The sequence below is a fragment of the Puntigrus tetrazona genome, chromosome 20 (genome assembly GCF_018831695.1).
Source record: "Puntigrus tetrazona isolate hp1 chromosome 20, ASM1883169v1, whole genome shotgun sequence".
In the NCBI taxonomy this organism is placed as follows: domain Eukaryota; kingdom Metazoa; phylum Chordata; class Actinopteri; order Cypriniformes; family Cyprinidae; genus Puntigrus; species Puntigrus tetrazona.
This window is the reverse complement of record NC_056718.1, coordinates 25700441-25707940: the sequence shown is the minus strand read 5'-3', so window position 1 is coordinate 25707940 and position 7500 is coordinate 25700441. Positions and strand designations below refer to the sequence as shown.

The 7500-nt window shown below is 36.8% G+C and overlaps 1 pseudogene; it reads left to right on the top strand.

Moving 5' to 3' along the window:
* Positions 1 to 7500, top strand: part of LOC122325312 — a 68059-nt pseudogene that overhangs the window by 20900 nt on the left and 39659 nt on the right.

Below are 7500 nucleotides of genomic sequence, written 5' to 3'. Positions count from 1 at the left end.
TAATTAGGACGGAAATGTCAAATTATGAGATAAACTGTAAGATGCCGAGTCGTTATGACAAAAAAAGTGAACAGTATGAGATAGTTCATAATCTAAGTCATCGCTTTGATGCCCCGAGTAACGATTATGGCGGATACTGAGCGATCGTTATAACACGAAAGTCAGAAAATGTACGACTCTGAGTCATAATTATGATGCAAAAAGTCAATAACTGTAACAAAAAGTAAAAATGAGGAGATGCCTAGTCAAAATTTAGATTAAAAGTAAAAAAATGTAAGATGCTCATTTGTAATTTTGACATAAAAAGTAAAAAAAAGATTATAAGATGCTCATGTCACCAAATGTTTAAACGCTAAGCTAATATGAGATGCTAAGCCATAAATACTCACAGTGGTGAAGATGCTTAGTTACAATTGACACAAAATGACATCTATGAGATACGAAGTCATAATTATGATTTAAAAGTCAAGATTATAAGATTATAAAATCAGTTTTATGGTACCAAGTCATTATGATAAAGTCAAAATGATGAGACAGCGGGTCATAATTGCATTTAAATCAACATTTTGAGATTTTACGTCGACATTTGCGTCCCAATTACGACAATTACAATCCAATTACGTATTATGGCATTTAGACTTGAGTTTAATTCTGACATAAAAAGTCACAATCGAGATAAAAGATTAAAATTGAGACGCTAAGCGATGACAAAAAAGGTCATAATTCTTCAATTAAAAAAAAAATCATAAAATTTAAAAAAATAGTAGCTTATGATTATTTAAAACAGCTTTTTGAGGCGTCAGCTGGCCATTAGTAGAAGTCAGGAAAACATTTTAGATTTTTTTTAATGAGTTTTATTTTAATTTATGAGATTTTTTTAATGAATATTATTAAATGTTTGATTATGGTCTGTATCTGCTATAAAAAGCGTTCAGAAACGTAAAAAATGTTTTTAAATTTAAAAAAATATATATGTATATATTTATATTTATATTTATATATATATATATATATATATATGTGTGTATATGTATGTGATGTATATGTATGTGTATATATATGTGTGTGTATATATATATATATATATATATATATGTGTATGTGTATATATATGTATATGTGTGTGTGTGTGTATATATATATATATATATATATATATATATATATATATATATATACAGACGTGGACAAAATTGTTGGTACCCTTTGGTCAATGAAAGAAAAAGTCACAATGGTCACAGAAATAACTTTAATCTGACAAAAGTAATAATAAATAAAATTCTATAAATGTTAACCAATGAAAGTCAGACATTGTTTTTCAACCATGCTTCAACAGAATTATTAAAAAAAAATAAACTCATGAAACAGACCTGGACAAAAATGATGGTACCCCTAACTTAATATTTTGTTGCGCAACCTTTTGAGGCAATCACTGCAGTCAAACGCTTCCTGTAACTGTCAATGAGACTTCTGCACCTGTTGGAAACTTTTTTGTAGCTTCTTTTTAAGAAGAGACCAGGAGATTCTTGGTAAAGCAGGAGTTCGTTTTTTTATTTCGTTGCTGTAGTCATCTGCAAGAAGTCTTCAAGAAATCTTTAAGAAAGTTGTCAAGCAATCTCCAAGAAAATCTTCAAGAAATCTCCAAGAAACAAATCTAACCGAAACATGTTAGGTTGAAGTATATATGTTTCAAAGGGGGAGGAGTACACAGAGGTGGAGACCAGTAAAACAAGAGTATGCAAATGCGATCAGGAACTTAGCCCAGAACAGGAACTTTCCCGATCCTTGATCTATTTAGCATCCAGGTGTCATTCAAATGCATAGGTGAAACAAAAGGCACAGTTGTACTTTAGGATTAGCATTCACACTTGATTTAGGACACCTACCAGATGTTCAAGAACTGAAAGACAAAAGATAACTGTCTCGGAGCTTGGGCTTCCTGCTCTTAGAATGTAAATCACAATACACATTCAGCATATACTGTTATATTGGCGTCTGTGTTTAACCTTTTATAAATTTGTAATACAACAATCCCCCATTTGAGAGTTTTAATGACTCTCACATAACACAAATTTAATCCTTCTAAAATCCATTCTATAGCCTATGTTTAATAACATATGCTCCATCTTGCAGTCATGCAACTTGAAAAAGTTACAGGCACATATCTTATGTGTCTTTGCCTAGAATTGCTTAGGTTGTAATAGTTCTTTTCAGAACCATAACTCTTGACAAAATACGACATGGGTGGTAATATGTCGTACACAAAACTACATGATGACACAATCATGTAGCATAAAGTGGAAGTCCTGAAGTCCATGCCGCGTCTGAATAACTGTGACGTCTGTTTCCTGTAGTCCATTTCCCTGTAGAATCATTCGGATGACTCTTTGTCCTCATGAAGCTTGTTCATGGATGTCTGAGTGTAAATCAGGGTGCTGCATATGAGATGACCTTGCATATACACGGACCTGAAACACAAGAAAACAGAGAAACAGCAGACCAGCAGTATTCATGCATAGACATTTTTAGACTTCTGGTGATCGATAGTGGTTTAAATTTTGATGATCGTATAGTGGTTTAATTTTTGATGATCGTATAGTGGTTTTGTTGACCTAGTCTTAAGTCATTTGACACCTATGGACCAGTGAGGTAAGGATGGACTAGTGGATGGGGAAAGGCCTATGAGGAAAATCTTCACCGCAGGGGTTGGCCCCGAGGCCTGTTGCGTTCGGTTCTTCCTGGGCTCCTCACTGGTCTATGTGTCCTAGTCTGTCCCTGTAGGTGATTTGTAAACCATTATTGTAAAAAAAAACATCTTCATCCTCCAATGAAACATCAGTCATGGCAAACATCATAAAATAGAGGATAGGTGTAATTTGGAGTGTGCTGTAGCATAACTTTGAAGGCTGTGAGTGTGTACTTAACTAGCAATGGAAGGAGACACCTTAAATTAAGTACTTGCAGCCCTAACAGCTAACACCTGAGCAAACTGCTCCAACAGTTGGGTAAAGTGGGGGCTGCTTCAGAGTAGCTAGCAGACTAAGTAGGAGCTGGGTAAAGCTGTTAATTTCTCCTAAAGTCTTTTTGCTTCTCCTGCACTCTTTCATCCAGTGTCCAGATTTTCCACAGTAATGGCAATTGCCCTCCCTCTTAGGACATTTACCTTTCTGCCTGTTCTCAGTGTTGACCTTAAAGGATGCTGCTGCAATCCTTACTCTGGCTTTAACATCAGAGTCTCTTTCCCATGTAGCTAGTGTGTTAAGGTTAGTTCTGAGAGTTTTGTTAGACCAAATTAGATCTAGAAAAGGCAAGGCTTTTCTGTCCTCTGATAAAGGCCATCAACCCACGTGCTTAACGAACGAGTGGTCCTTTATGATCCAATACCTTCTCTGGAGTGTCAGCTATTCCACTATATGCTGCAGCTGACTGACAAAACCTTTCAGTGTACTCACTTACAGTTTCATCTTTCTTCTGCATACAACTAGTGACCTTTGACCAATCCATTTTTGGTCCAACAATGTTCTTTAACTCTTTCAGAACTCCCTCTCTCAGTTCATCTTTACTGGCATGTTGTAGCTCCAAAGTAACAGCTGACTCAAAACTATTGAATTCAGATTCAGTTAGAATTTGTGACATCAGCTGTGTGATTTCTGCTAACGACATGTCGAGAGACGATTTTTGCAAATTAAGGCTCTTCTAAATTCAGGAAAATTTTGTGGGCTGAGGGTAAGCTCTGGGATATTCTCTCTATATCTTTAGGTCCAAGCATTTTTGCAATTGATTGGACCTGGACAACAGAAGAGTTGGGAGGAAAACTTTCAATTCCCTCAATTCCCTGAGATCTTCTCCTAGCACCACATACCTTCACTGAATCTACAGACCCCTCAGTTACTGATGTGATGGCTACCTCAGTTTCAAGGATAGCTTGCGAGTTAGGATAAGTGCTATCAGGCTGACTAACTTCCACCTCAGATTTTTCTGAAGCTTTGTTGCGATTTAATTTCTTTGCCAAAGCCGATATTCTAGCACATAGCTCTTTGTTCTGTTCCTCTAGTTCTGAGATGCGCTGAGATTGTTGTGTAGCTAATGTTAAACCAAATTCCCTGTGGCAACAGATAATGCCTTTCAAATTGTTCTTACGTAAACATGCTCCTAAAACCTTTTTACACTCCTCTACAGACCAAGTCTTGTCTGGATGGATCTTACATTTCTGAGTTAGCTCTTGTCTAACTTTCTCAGTAATTATAAGGTTCATTTGCATGCCTAAAAGTGATTTGAATTCACTATCTGACCACAAAGGAGTTGTGAGACTACCTTTTTCAGTTGTTGGAATCAGTCTAGCATTCTTTTTGAACATTGTAGATTTTGTTTTTGTTACTTACACAAAGAAAACATTTAACGTCTCTCAACAGAGGGTACACTTGTTAACACAGATCAACTATGGTTAACCTTCTCTAACAAAGTAGAGGATAAAACAAACAATTAGCAAGTAATGCCAATCTTCCCTGCCTAAAACAGAGGATAAAGTCTTCCCTGCCTAAAACAGAGGATACACAAATATTAGCAAGTAATGCCAATCTTCCCTGCCTAAAACAGAGGATAACGTCTTCCCTAAAATGAATTTTTAGAGGATAACCTAGTTAACCAAACCCTACAGCTGTCTGTTAACTCTTCTCTGACGGCGCAGAGGTTTAAATGTACTGGTCTGTAATGGTTCTTTGGATAGAGTTACACTCACCAACCCTTGGTTGTACTGAAAGATTCAGTCTGGATCGAAGTCAGATCTTTGTTGAGCTTGAAGTTTCAGTCTGGATTCAGATGAGTAGCTCTATCCGGGTCACGGCACCAAAACTGTTGGAAACTTTTTTGTAGCTTCTTTTTAAGAAGAGACCAGGAGATCTTCAAGAAGTCTTCAAGAAATCTTTAAGAAAGTTGTCAAGCAATCTCCAAGAAAATCTTCAAGAAATCTCCAAGAAACAAATCTAACCGAAACATGTTAGGTTGAAGTATATATGTTTCAAAGGGGGAGGAGTACACAGAGGTGGAGACCAGTAAAACAAGAGTATGCAAATGCGATCAGGAACTTAGCCCAGAACAGGAACTTTCCCGATCCTTGATCTATTTAGCATCCAGGTGTCATTCAAATGCATAGGTGAAACAAAAGGCACAGTTGTACTTTAGGATTAGCATTCACACTTGATTTAGGACACCTACCAGATGTTCAAGAACTGAAAGACAAAAGATAACTGTCTCGGAGCTTGGGCTTCCTGCTCTTAGAATGTAAATCACAATACACATTCAGCATATACTGTTATATTGGCGTCTGTGTTTAACCTTTTATAAATTTGTAATACAACAATCTCTCAGCAGGTATTTTGGCCCACTCCTCATGAGCAAACTGCTCCAATTGTGTCCGGTTTGAAGGGTGCCTTTTCCAGACTGCATGTTTCAGCTCCTTCCAAAGATGCTCAATAGGATTGAGGTCAGGGCTCATAGAAGGCCACTTTACAATAGTCCAATTTTTTCCTCTTAGCCATTCTTGGGTGTTTTTAGCGGTGTGTTTTGGGTCATTGTCCTGTTGCAAGACCCATGACCTGCGACTGAGACCAAGGTTTCTGACACTGGCTAGTACATTTCTCTCTAGAATTCCTTGATAGTCTTGAGATTTCATTGTACCCTGCACAGATTCAAGACACCCTGTGCCAGACGCAGCAAAGCAGCCCCAGAACATAACAGAGCCTCCTCCATGTTTCACAGTAGGGACAGTGTTCTTTTCTTGATATGCTTCATTTTTCGATCTGTGAACATACAGCTGATGTGCCTTGGCAAAAACTTCGATTTTGTCTCATCTGTCCACAGGACATTCTCCCAGAAGCTTTGTGGCTTGTCAACATGTAGTTTGGCATATTCCAGTCTTGCTTTTTTATGATTCGAACGTTTTTCAACAATGGTGTCCTCCTTGGTCGTCTCCCATGTAGTCCACTTTGGCTCAAACAACGACGGATGGTGCGATCTGACACTGATGTTCCTTGAGCATGAAGTTCACCTTGAATCTCTTTAGAAGTCTTTCTAGGCTCTTTTGTTACCATTCGGATTATCCGTCTCTTAGATTTGTCATCAATTTTCCTCCTGCAACCCACGTCCAGGAGGTTGGCTACAGTCCCATGGATCCTAAACTTCTGAATAATATGTGCAACTGTAGTCACAGGAACATCTAGTTGCTTGGAGATGGTCTTATAGCCTTTACCTTTAACATGCTTGTCTATAATTTTCTTTCTGATCTCTTGAGACAACTCTTTCCTTTGCTTCCTCTGGTCCATGTCGAGTGTGGTACACACCATATCACCAAACAACACAGTGATTACCTGGAGCCATATATATAGGCCCAATGGCTGATTACAAGGTTGTAGACACCTGTGATGCTAATTAGTGGACACACCTTGAATTAACATGTCCCTTTGGTCACATTATTTTCAGTGTTTTCTAGGGTACCATCATTTTTGTCCATGCCTGTTTCGTGAGTTTATTTTTTTAAATAATTCTGTTGAAGCATGGTTGAAAAAACAATGTCTGACTTTCATTGGTTAACATTTATAGAATTTTTATTTATTATTACTTTTGTCAGATAACAGTTATTTCTGTGACCATTGTGACTTTTTCTTTCATTGACCAAAGGGTACCAACAATTTTGTCCACGTCTGTATATATATATGTGTATATATGTATATGTGTATATATATGTATATGTATGTGTATATATATGTATATATATATGTATATGTATGTATATATGTATATATGTATATGTATATATATATATTAGTGCTTTGATGCAACCTGTGTTGTTAAAAGCTCTATATAAATATTGATTGATTGATATGTTTATGTACGACACATGTGAAATGTGGTCCTGACTCTCTTCTCTTTGGCTCTCAGTGGACCAGGCCGATCCAAATGCGCTCACATCGCTGCTCTTCACTTCGATCAGATGCTGCAGAGGTTCGGGTCGCCCATCATCATCCTCAACCTCGTCAAGGTGAGATCCGCCTTTCACTCCCAAGTCAGGAGGAAGTCGTTCTTTGCATGAAGAGACGTCGCCATGACGTCCGTGAAAAACACGTTTTTATCCCTTTTATGAGGATGGACTTTGAAAGGCCTGTTTTGTACGAAGGACTCAGAAAAGCTATCTTTTTCACACGCGTGCAACTAAAGCATTGTAATAGTTATGACATAAAAAGTACAAATTATGAGATAAATGATGACGTGATTATGACCCAAAAGTTTAAAGTTTATGATTCTGCGTCATAATTACGATAAATAAATTACGTCATTATGATGTAAATAGTCAGAAATATGAGATACTAATATAGATGCTAAGCCTTAATTATAAAAAAATTTTTTTTACTTTTTTTTTACATTTTATGAATTGTAATTGTAAGAATTGCACATATTATTATAAGCTCAATTTTATTGAATGTTTTATTATAATCTGCAATGACA